Genomic DNA, 8,317 nt, shown 5'->3' on the forward strand with positions numbered 1-8,317 from the left:
AAGTCTCTGTAGAGTAAATTGCACTCAGGCAATTTTTAAAATATGGATTATAGAAGATTCTCTTTTCTCCTTTTCTCTAGGCTTACATTTTTAATAAGAACAAAAGTAAAACAAATGTGTGTGCACAAAGACACAGAATACATTCTAATAACTTCAGGGACTCTGTTTTAATCTACTGAAGATATAGTTCAGAGTAGAGAAATGACATCTTGAGACCCCTTCATTCTATCCGGGTGTTACAGCTGAGATGGGCCTGTGTGAAGCAAGCTAAGAACAATATGTGCCGTTCTGATGCCTGAATATTATAGGTGCAGCAATAACTAGCTTGCAGAGCTTCAAAGAGCAGAAACGATTTCAACCTTAATAACCTCTGTGGCATTTTTCAATTTTCCAGGCTGCCAGTCAAATGAATGCGTGTCTGGGGTTGGAGAGGAGACAAGAAAGGGAAAAGATTAACCTCTGAGATCCATGATATAAACTCCATTGGCTAAAACTGGTCATGTGTTAGAAACCAAACTCGGATAGCGATAACCCTCTCTACACACTGAGCTCAGATGTTAGAACAAAGGTTCTAGGAGGGAAATTGGGATCTTCAGGGTTGTCTGGCTGAAATAATCTTGGAATGTTAATCATTCTTATTTTCTTCTTCCCCTAGATCGAAAGCAATCCCGCAGTCTCCTCCTGATCTTCAAGCTAATTAGTTTAAGAGATGGTTTTTAAAAAACCGTCGAGTGTCTTTTCAAATAAGAAAGGTTTGCAGAAAACTCAGACCTGCCCCTGCCCAAACTCCTCTATCTCACCAAAGTGAGCAAACAAAACTCTTGGTCTGGCACCTTCCTCATACACAACCCTTCCTCAGGCTTGCTTTATCTGTCGGGAAATTAGAAACTCCCCCAAGAGGTGAAGATCTCCTAATTATGGATGCTGTAAGAAGCTAAGATTGCTACTATTGCCAAAGAAATACAAATTATATGCAGAATGAACTTGCTCAAAAGAAGAAGCCATTGTGCAGATGTCTCACCACACCTTGACTTGCTTCTTACATTTTCTGATATCAAACACTTTCAAGTTTTCTTTCAAAGTGTATCTTGAGGCTCTGCTTTTACATTCAGTGTTCCTCCCAGAACTTTTGTGCAAGCACTGGGCATTCCAAAAATAAGGCAAGGAATCACCCACTTCTGGAATAAGGGTCCATGAAATTAGGGAAAAACCATGAGGAATAATCTGTTGATTCTGTCAGAAATCACCAGTCCCAGCCCTTGAGTTTGGGATAGTGTCACCATGATACTGCCAACGGGCTGCTGACTCCAGGGCTGACTTCACCTGAGCTGATCCTTTTTCATTAATTAATCTATTTATCTATTCATTTATTCATCTGTGAAATATGTAATTCATAGATATGATGTACAGAATTCTGTGACAGACACTAAAGAGAAATAAAAGCAGTCCAAAATATATATATCTTGCTAAGGAGAGTCTGCCCCACCTTAATCTACCTGTTTTTTTGTTTTGTTTTTGTTTTTTGGCCAGGCTTCACAGCATGTAGGATCTTAATTCCTCTACCAGGGATTGAATCCATGTCCCCTGCAGTGGAACCATGGAGTCTTAACCACTGGACCACCAGGCAAGTCCCGATGTAGCTTAGTTCTTGTCTGAATACCTATAAGAGTGTCACACCTAGCCTCCTTTACCCACCCAAGTACCCTTCTAATCCATTCTCCACTCTGCCCCCAGGCCAGTGATGTTTTCAAATGCAGCTCTGCTGTGTCTTCCCCTCACTGCAAGATAAAGACTGCACAAGGTCCCTGGAAATCTTCAGCCTTATCTTGCACCGTTGTCCCTTTACATATGAGCTTCTTCCATTCTGGCTTTCTTTTTTAAATAAACTTTTAATTTAGAATAATCATAGATTTGCAGAAAAGTTGCATAGGTAGTAGAGAGTTCCCATACACAACTCACTCAGTTTCAGTTTCCCCTAACGTTACCATCTTATATTACTATGATATGTTTCTCAAAACTTAGAAACTAACATTAGTACATTACTATCAGCTAAACTCCATACATTATTTAGATTTCACCAGTTTTTCCATTAATGTGCTTTTTCTATTCTTGGGTCTAATCACCCTTCCATTCTCTTAAATGCTTATCCCATCATACAGCAATTATGCATGTCACTGCATCACTCAAAATATTCTCTTACCCTCACTCTTCCCCCCAGCTCTCTTTGTTATATGGTTTCTACTCATTGTTCAGATCTTAGCTCAAAAGTCACTTCCTCAGAGGACTCTCTCTAAAGCCTGTGTCTAGGGCTGGTTTCTCTGTAATGTGCCTTTATACAACTACGTGCTCTTCCTTTGTAGCACTTTTCTCTTTGATGTGATTACTTAATTTTGTTCCTATCTGCCACTAGGTTCTAAAGACCATGAAAGCAGAAAGCCTGTCTGTTTTTCCTAATCATTTTATTCCCCAAGTCTTAGCACAGTGTGTGGCATATCATATGTACTCAAAGAATGTATTGAATTAATAAATGGACAAATGAATGAAAGAGAAGAGTTAAGTGATAATAGGATGAAGCACATTATAGAACATCAAAATGAGTGACCCAGACAATACAGATGATCACAGAGCTTCAAAAGAGGGATAGATCAAAGTGAGAGGCAGAATTACAGAAAAACTTCATGAAAATAGAGAGTGGGACTTTACCTGGACCTTTTATTCATGCAATTAACAATTACTGAGTATTTACTAAGTGCCAAGTCCTCAAAGTGTTTTGTTTTTTTTGGGTTTGTTTTGCGGTACGCGGGCCTCTCACTGCCGTGGCCTCTCCCATTGCGGGGCACAGGCTCCGGACGCGCAGGCCCAGCGGCCATGGCTCACGGGCCCAGCCTCTCCACAGCATGTGGGATCTTCCCGGACCGGGGCACGAACCCGTGTCCCCTGGATGGGCAGGCGAACTCTCAACCACTGCGCCACCAGGGAAGACTGTTCATTTTAAGCAAGGAAATGGTGTGATCAGTGTGACATGTTGTAAGAAACAATGGAGCAATATGGAGGATTGACTGAATAAGAAAGAACCCAGAAAGTTTAAAAAAAGACACTTAAGATAATAATTCAGCTAAGAAATACTGAGATCTCAGACTAAGGCAAAGGTGATGAAGAAAAGGAAATACTGAGGAGGTCAATTCAACAAGCACTTGGAGGTAACAAATGTTAGAAAAAGAAATTCCCAGCAGGTTAAATAGCAACAAGAATGAGTTACAAGTTAAAAATTAACATGGATATTTGGAATACAGTGAGAGTACTTCCAGGGTGAAGTAAAGGGCTCATGATGGAAGCTATGGAATATAGACTTGGATAGATAAATTCTGCTTTTGAAAAGTCAAGGAGATTGGACTTTATTCTATTAGTAATGAGTCATTAAGCAATAATGACATGATGAAAGTGAGATATAGGATGAAGAGAATTTAGACAAAGGAAGGCTTATTGAGAAGCTGCTGAAGAAATCTAAGCATTTGCTTTAGAGTGTTAGTGTTAGAAATGAAGAGGAAGTGACATCCCTACCTCATTTTTTAAAAGAAGATTGATTTACAAGTACCTAAATCAGCATCCAATGTATTGATAGTATCTAGTGCAGAGTATTTTATCCTCAATAGTTTTATTTGACTTACTCTTCTTTATGGAGAAAACATCCTGGAAGACTAGTAGGTTTTGAATACCCATCAATATTCATTGAAAACCCTTTATATGACAAGAACATGGAGCATACAAAAAAAAGTACATATGTATCTTTGAAGTATCTTTTTTTACTCTTGGCTTTCAGGAGAAATGAATATATGTGATATACTTCTGTGGTCATGTTCCTCCAAGATGACCCCCATGATCTCCACCTCCTGGCATTCACACTCTGTGTAGTACCCTCCTGTGTTGTATTGGGCTTGGTCTGTGAGACAAGTGACCTAGAGCAGAAGTGATGGCTTAGCATTTCCCAGAGTACATATAAAAGACTGCATCTTCTGTCTTGGCTTTCTTTCTCTTTCTCAGATCACTCACTCTGGGGGAAGTCAACTGCTGTGTCATGAAGACATTCAGGCCACCTGTGAAGATGCACGTGTGGTGGGAAGGGAAGCCTCTGGACAACACCCGGTGAGGAACTGAGGCCTGCCAACAGCCACATAAGTGAGCTTTGAACCGGATTCTCAGGCTCCAGTCAAGCCTTGATTCAACTGCAGCTGTTGCCAACAGCTTGACTGCAGCTTGAAAATGTAAGCCTGAACCACCCAGCTAAGCTGCTCCCTGTTTCCTGCCCCTGAGAAACTGTGAGAGACAATAAATGTTTGTTGTTTCAAGCTGCCAAATTTGGGGGTAACTTGTTTCACAACAATAGATAACTAAAGCAACTTCATACTACTAAACATTGAAAACTAGCAAGGAAATCATGTTTCCATCTTTGTCCTCGCTGCTAAGAAATGTAAGCTAAATATATTTTTTTTTATGTACGATAATTTTTTATTGTATCTTACATAAGATAGCCACTACAGAAATTTACATAGGTTAGAAGCAAGATGGATAGTTAAGGAGGGCCCAGTCCTGCGGGCTATTTTCTCAGAGGCTATAGGTCAGAGTTCACTGAGGGGAGGGGCTTCAGATTACCCAATTAGGTGAGAAGTGAGGAAAGGCTAAAACAGGCTGCTAGACAGAGATAACCAGCCATTGGGTCCATTAACATCCCTAGACTTGGGAAACAGCATTACAAAACTCTCTCTCCCCTTAGGCACAGTCCCAAAATACTCTCAATCTCAGCAGCTCTGACGGGAATCGCCTGTCTCTCTTCCTTGCCTAGAGTGGGAAGACATCCACTATTTTTAGACACTATTGGTCCCTTCCCCCAACATTTGGTTTGACTATAGCACTCAGTAACCCAGAAGAAAAACAAGGTAGTCCAGGTTGTCCTTTAGTGAGAGACGGTCAGAAATACTTGTTTAAATGGGAAATACAAATCCTCCAAAGTCAACTGGTTCCCAAAGCAAACTATCAACTGACAGAAGTGGGTTCTGGCTTTCCGTTTGCAGTAGCCACTCCACTCTGAGGCAATGGCGCAGAGGCTTTCTCAGAATTTCGAGATCCCTATGATCTGCACCCATCTCCAGCCATCTGCATCTGGCCCAAAATATCCACTGGGCCTTCAGCAATTTCTTTGACAGGATGATCTTCAAGGGTTAGTGAAGGATCAAAAAACAAGGGTGAAAGAGGGCACCGCATACCATCACCCACAACATCCAAGTCATCACTGAGCTCCAGAGATAAACTCTCAGTGGGCTGAAGCTCAGCAGCACTCAAGTACAGATCCATGGGGCCGGCTTCCAGATCGTCTGGCACAGACAGTACCTGCTCGGGCTTATACATCTGAGGAGGCAACTGGAAATGCAGTGGGCAGCAGGGATCCTCAGAGAGGCTTACAGGAACTGGTTTGTTGCAGGGTACCTCTTCAGACCCCTGGCAGCATTTGAAGAGAACCTGATTCGTGTCCTGACAAATATAACTAGAGTCTGGGTCCTTCACTTTCAGTCCAGTGGTGTCTCCATTAGACCAGAGTAAAGAGTTAACAGGTCACCAATGGCAGTCACATCTTTCTGGGTAAGGCAGTGTCTGGTCATTGGAAGAGATTGATTGGAACAACGAACATCATCCACAAAGGCCAAGCACCTCTGACTGGAATGAGTGGTATGGGCCTGTTGGGCAGCACCATCTGTGGCCAGCAATTCTGCGCTCCTTCAGCTGCCTATGTAGTAAGGCTTCCACTCCATAGCGCTGACGATACCACCGAAGACATTTTAGATGCTTTAAGTTCTCTCGTTCTTTGGCAAGAAGTCCCTCTGGGCCAGTCAGGAGACTACTACCTAGAGCTTCATGTTCCACTTTGCGATTGTGTAAGTAACATCGCTTCTTCTCTTTGAGTAGATGCTGAAGTCGTTTAAACTGGTCAATGTACAAAGACTGCAAACAAATAAGCTTCTCACGCATAATCAGGGCCACTTCTTCCGCTGTGTAGACACCAGCATGCCCAGAATTCGGCTGGCTTCACTGTGGCTACTTTCTGGAGTCTGAGAACCCAGCTCCGTCTTGGCATATGAGCTCAGCTGGCATAAGAGTGTTTCACCCACAGGCCCTGTATTGGTCTTCTTCATTTGAGCATGAAGTGCAAGGGCATTCCTATGGGCATGTTCAGCACAGAAGGACACCCCATCTTTCTTCTCAGTCTTTGGGGCAGCACTGGGACATCTTTTTCCATTCTTCGTAGATATATAACTACACTGCTTGAAAGGGGCATTCTTGTCTTCAAGTATATGTTTAATGCAAAACTCCTGCCCCTCCAGACGAGATTGCGAGCATGGGCGATAAGTAAATGAACAAGATAGGGGCTCCTGAGACCTGGGCACTGGGGTGATCCTCCCCCGACTGGTCGGCAAGACGTGGATCCGAATCCTGTTCATACCAAAACCTTTGCAGCCGCGCTGCGCTGCTTACGGTCTCTAAGCTAAATATTATTCTTGATTTTGGTTGCTTTTCTCAGTCTGTAGTTATTGATTTATCTTCTTTCCCACCCCCCTTTATTTTTTGTTTCCTATCCTTTGTCCTCTGTCCACTGATTTTGGTTTTATTCTTCTTACCACTTTACAGTAAAGTTCCTAAAGCCTTTTTGGAAATAGATGCAGGATAAAACAACAAAGTAAAAATAGCAGACATTAAGATTGGGTTCCAGCCGCCATCAGAGAGATCACAATCTCATGGGAGAGAAAAGAGACCAAGTAATGTGACACAGTCTATTACTAGTGTTCAACCACACAGAGATTGCTGTTGGAATTCCAAGGAAAGGGATACCAGAAAAGTTGTGTTTTAGGTCAAGTTCCCCAGAAGCAGACCTTGAGATAGGATTTGCATTACAAAAGTGCCCTCAAAATAAACTGTTAAGGAAATGAGGAAAACAGGAAAGGGAAAGTGAAAAAACCAAGCCAGGAAAATTTTGAAAGTCTCATGGAAGATGGTTTCAACCTGACCCTATATGATAAGTCAGGAATATGAGAATGGCTTAGAGAGAGGGTCCTGAGCTTCCGTACTTCTGTACCCATTGGCCAAGGGCCTCTGAAAGACAGGGAATCTCCCAGGCACACCAGCTCCTGGTGGGGCCCCTTGAACTGCAAAGAAGTGGCTGCAGTAGCCTGAGGGAAGTCCTCAAAAGACAGCTGCAGTTGTCAGCGGTCAGAAGAGAGAACACGCTGAAACCAAGTGAGAACACAGAAATGGTGAAGAGATCTGAGGGCATCTGCATAGAGCACCAAGGTCTGCTCTATTAAGGAAAGTTCCATTCAAGGAGAAGGCTCATCACCTGTAAGGAACCTTATGGGATAGCTAGAATTGGGATAGACATGAAGGAGAAAGTATTTTACAGAATCTGAGATGACTAACCAATTATAAAACAGGTAGAACCTCTTGGGAACTCTAGAATGATTCAATATTATAACTTAGACTCTTAATTCTATTTCTAATCCCAAGGCAGGATCTTAAGCCCACCTCTTTTGGGGGTTATTAAAACACAATCATTTGTCTTTAGAAAAGAGCTGGTGAAAGGTTAGAAAAATCTCATGCTTCTTCTAAACCTTAGACATGCTATTTTTCACCCATTCTGTTTCTAAAGTACAAACACAGCATAAAACTCTGAGCTAAATCTTAAATAAGAAGAAAGCCTGGTGGAAGAGGATGAGAATCCCTAAAGTGTTTTAAGACTCTCTATTATTATCATTGTTCTTGGGCTGCTAAAATTTGGAGACCACTTCAAATACAAGCTATTTAATAATATGTCTCTTTCTCTTTCTCTCTCTCTCTCTTTTTCTTTTTTTTCCAGAATTTATCACTAATAAGTAAAGTGTTGTAATAGCTTTTCCTCCTATATACACTTTATGATATAGTCTAAATTTATCTGGAGTTGAGCATGAAGGCATAAATCATTAAGCCCCTGCTTGCCTGATCAAGGGCCTATCTTCTAGAAAAATCAGGCCTCCAGGGGCTGCTGTTCACAGAAACTCTATTTTCTGGCTCTCCGTCAGGGTTGCAGACACCTCTCCCCAGGGATTCATCAACTGCCAAACACAGAGGAAGGCAGGTCAATGATACCAAAATCTGCAGCTTCAGAAGCTTCTGAAGTTCCTGACCAGAAAAATATAATAATAAAGAGAGAGAGAGAGAGAAAGGAAAAACATTTTCAAAGGAACAAAAACACATGGTCTTAGAATTCATAGGTTATGTTCTGGAAAGGAGACTC

The 8,317-nt window shown here is 41.9% G+C and overlaps 1 pseudogene across 1 annotated transcript; it reads right to left on the bottom strand.

Moving 5' to 3' along the window:
• Positions 1-5,031: 5,031 nt before the first annotated feature.
• LOC308605135 (KAT8 regulatory NSL complex subunit 2-like) lies at positions 5,032-6,517 on the bottom strand (annotated as a pseudogene). Its single transcript has 2 exons — positions 5,605-6,517; positions 5,032-5,539 (listed from the first exon to the last, which is right to left on the bottom strand). The product of its transcript is annotated as a KAT8 regulatory NSL complex subunit 2-like (transcript).
• Positions 6,518-8,317: the final 1,800 nt, after the last annotated feature.

This window comes from Mesoplodon bidens (genome assembly GCF_964165515.1).
Source record: "Mesoplodon bidens genome assembly, chromosome: 17".
Classification (NCBI taxonomy): domain Eukaryota; kingdom Metazoa; phylum Chordata; class Mammalia; order Artiodactyla; family Ziphiidae; genus Mesoplodon; species Mesoplodon bidens.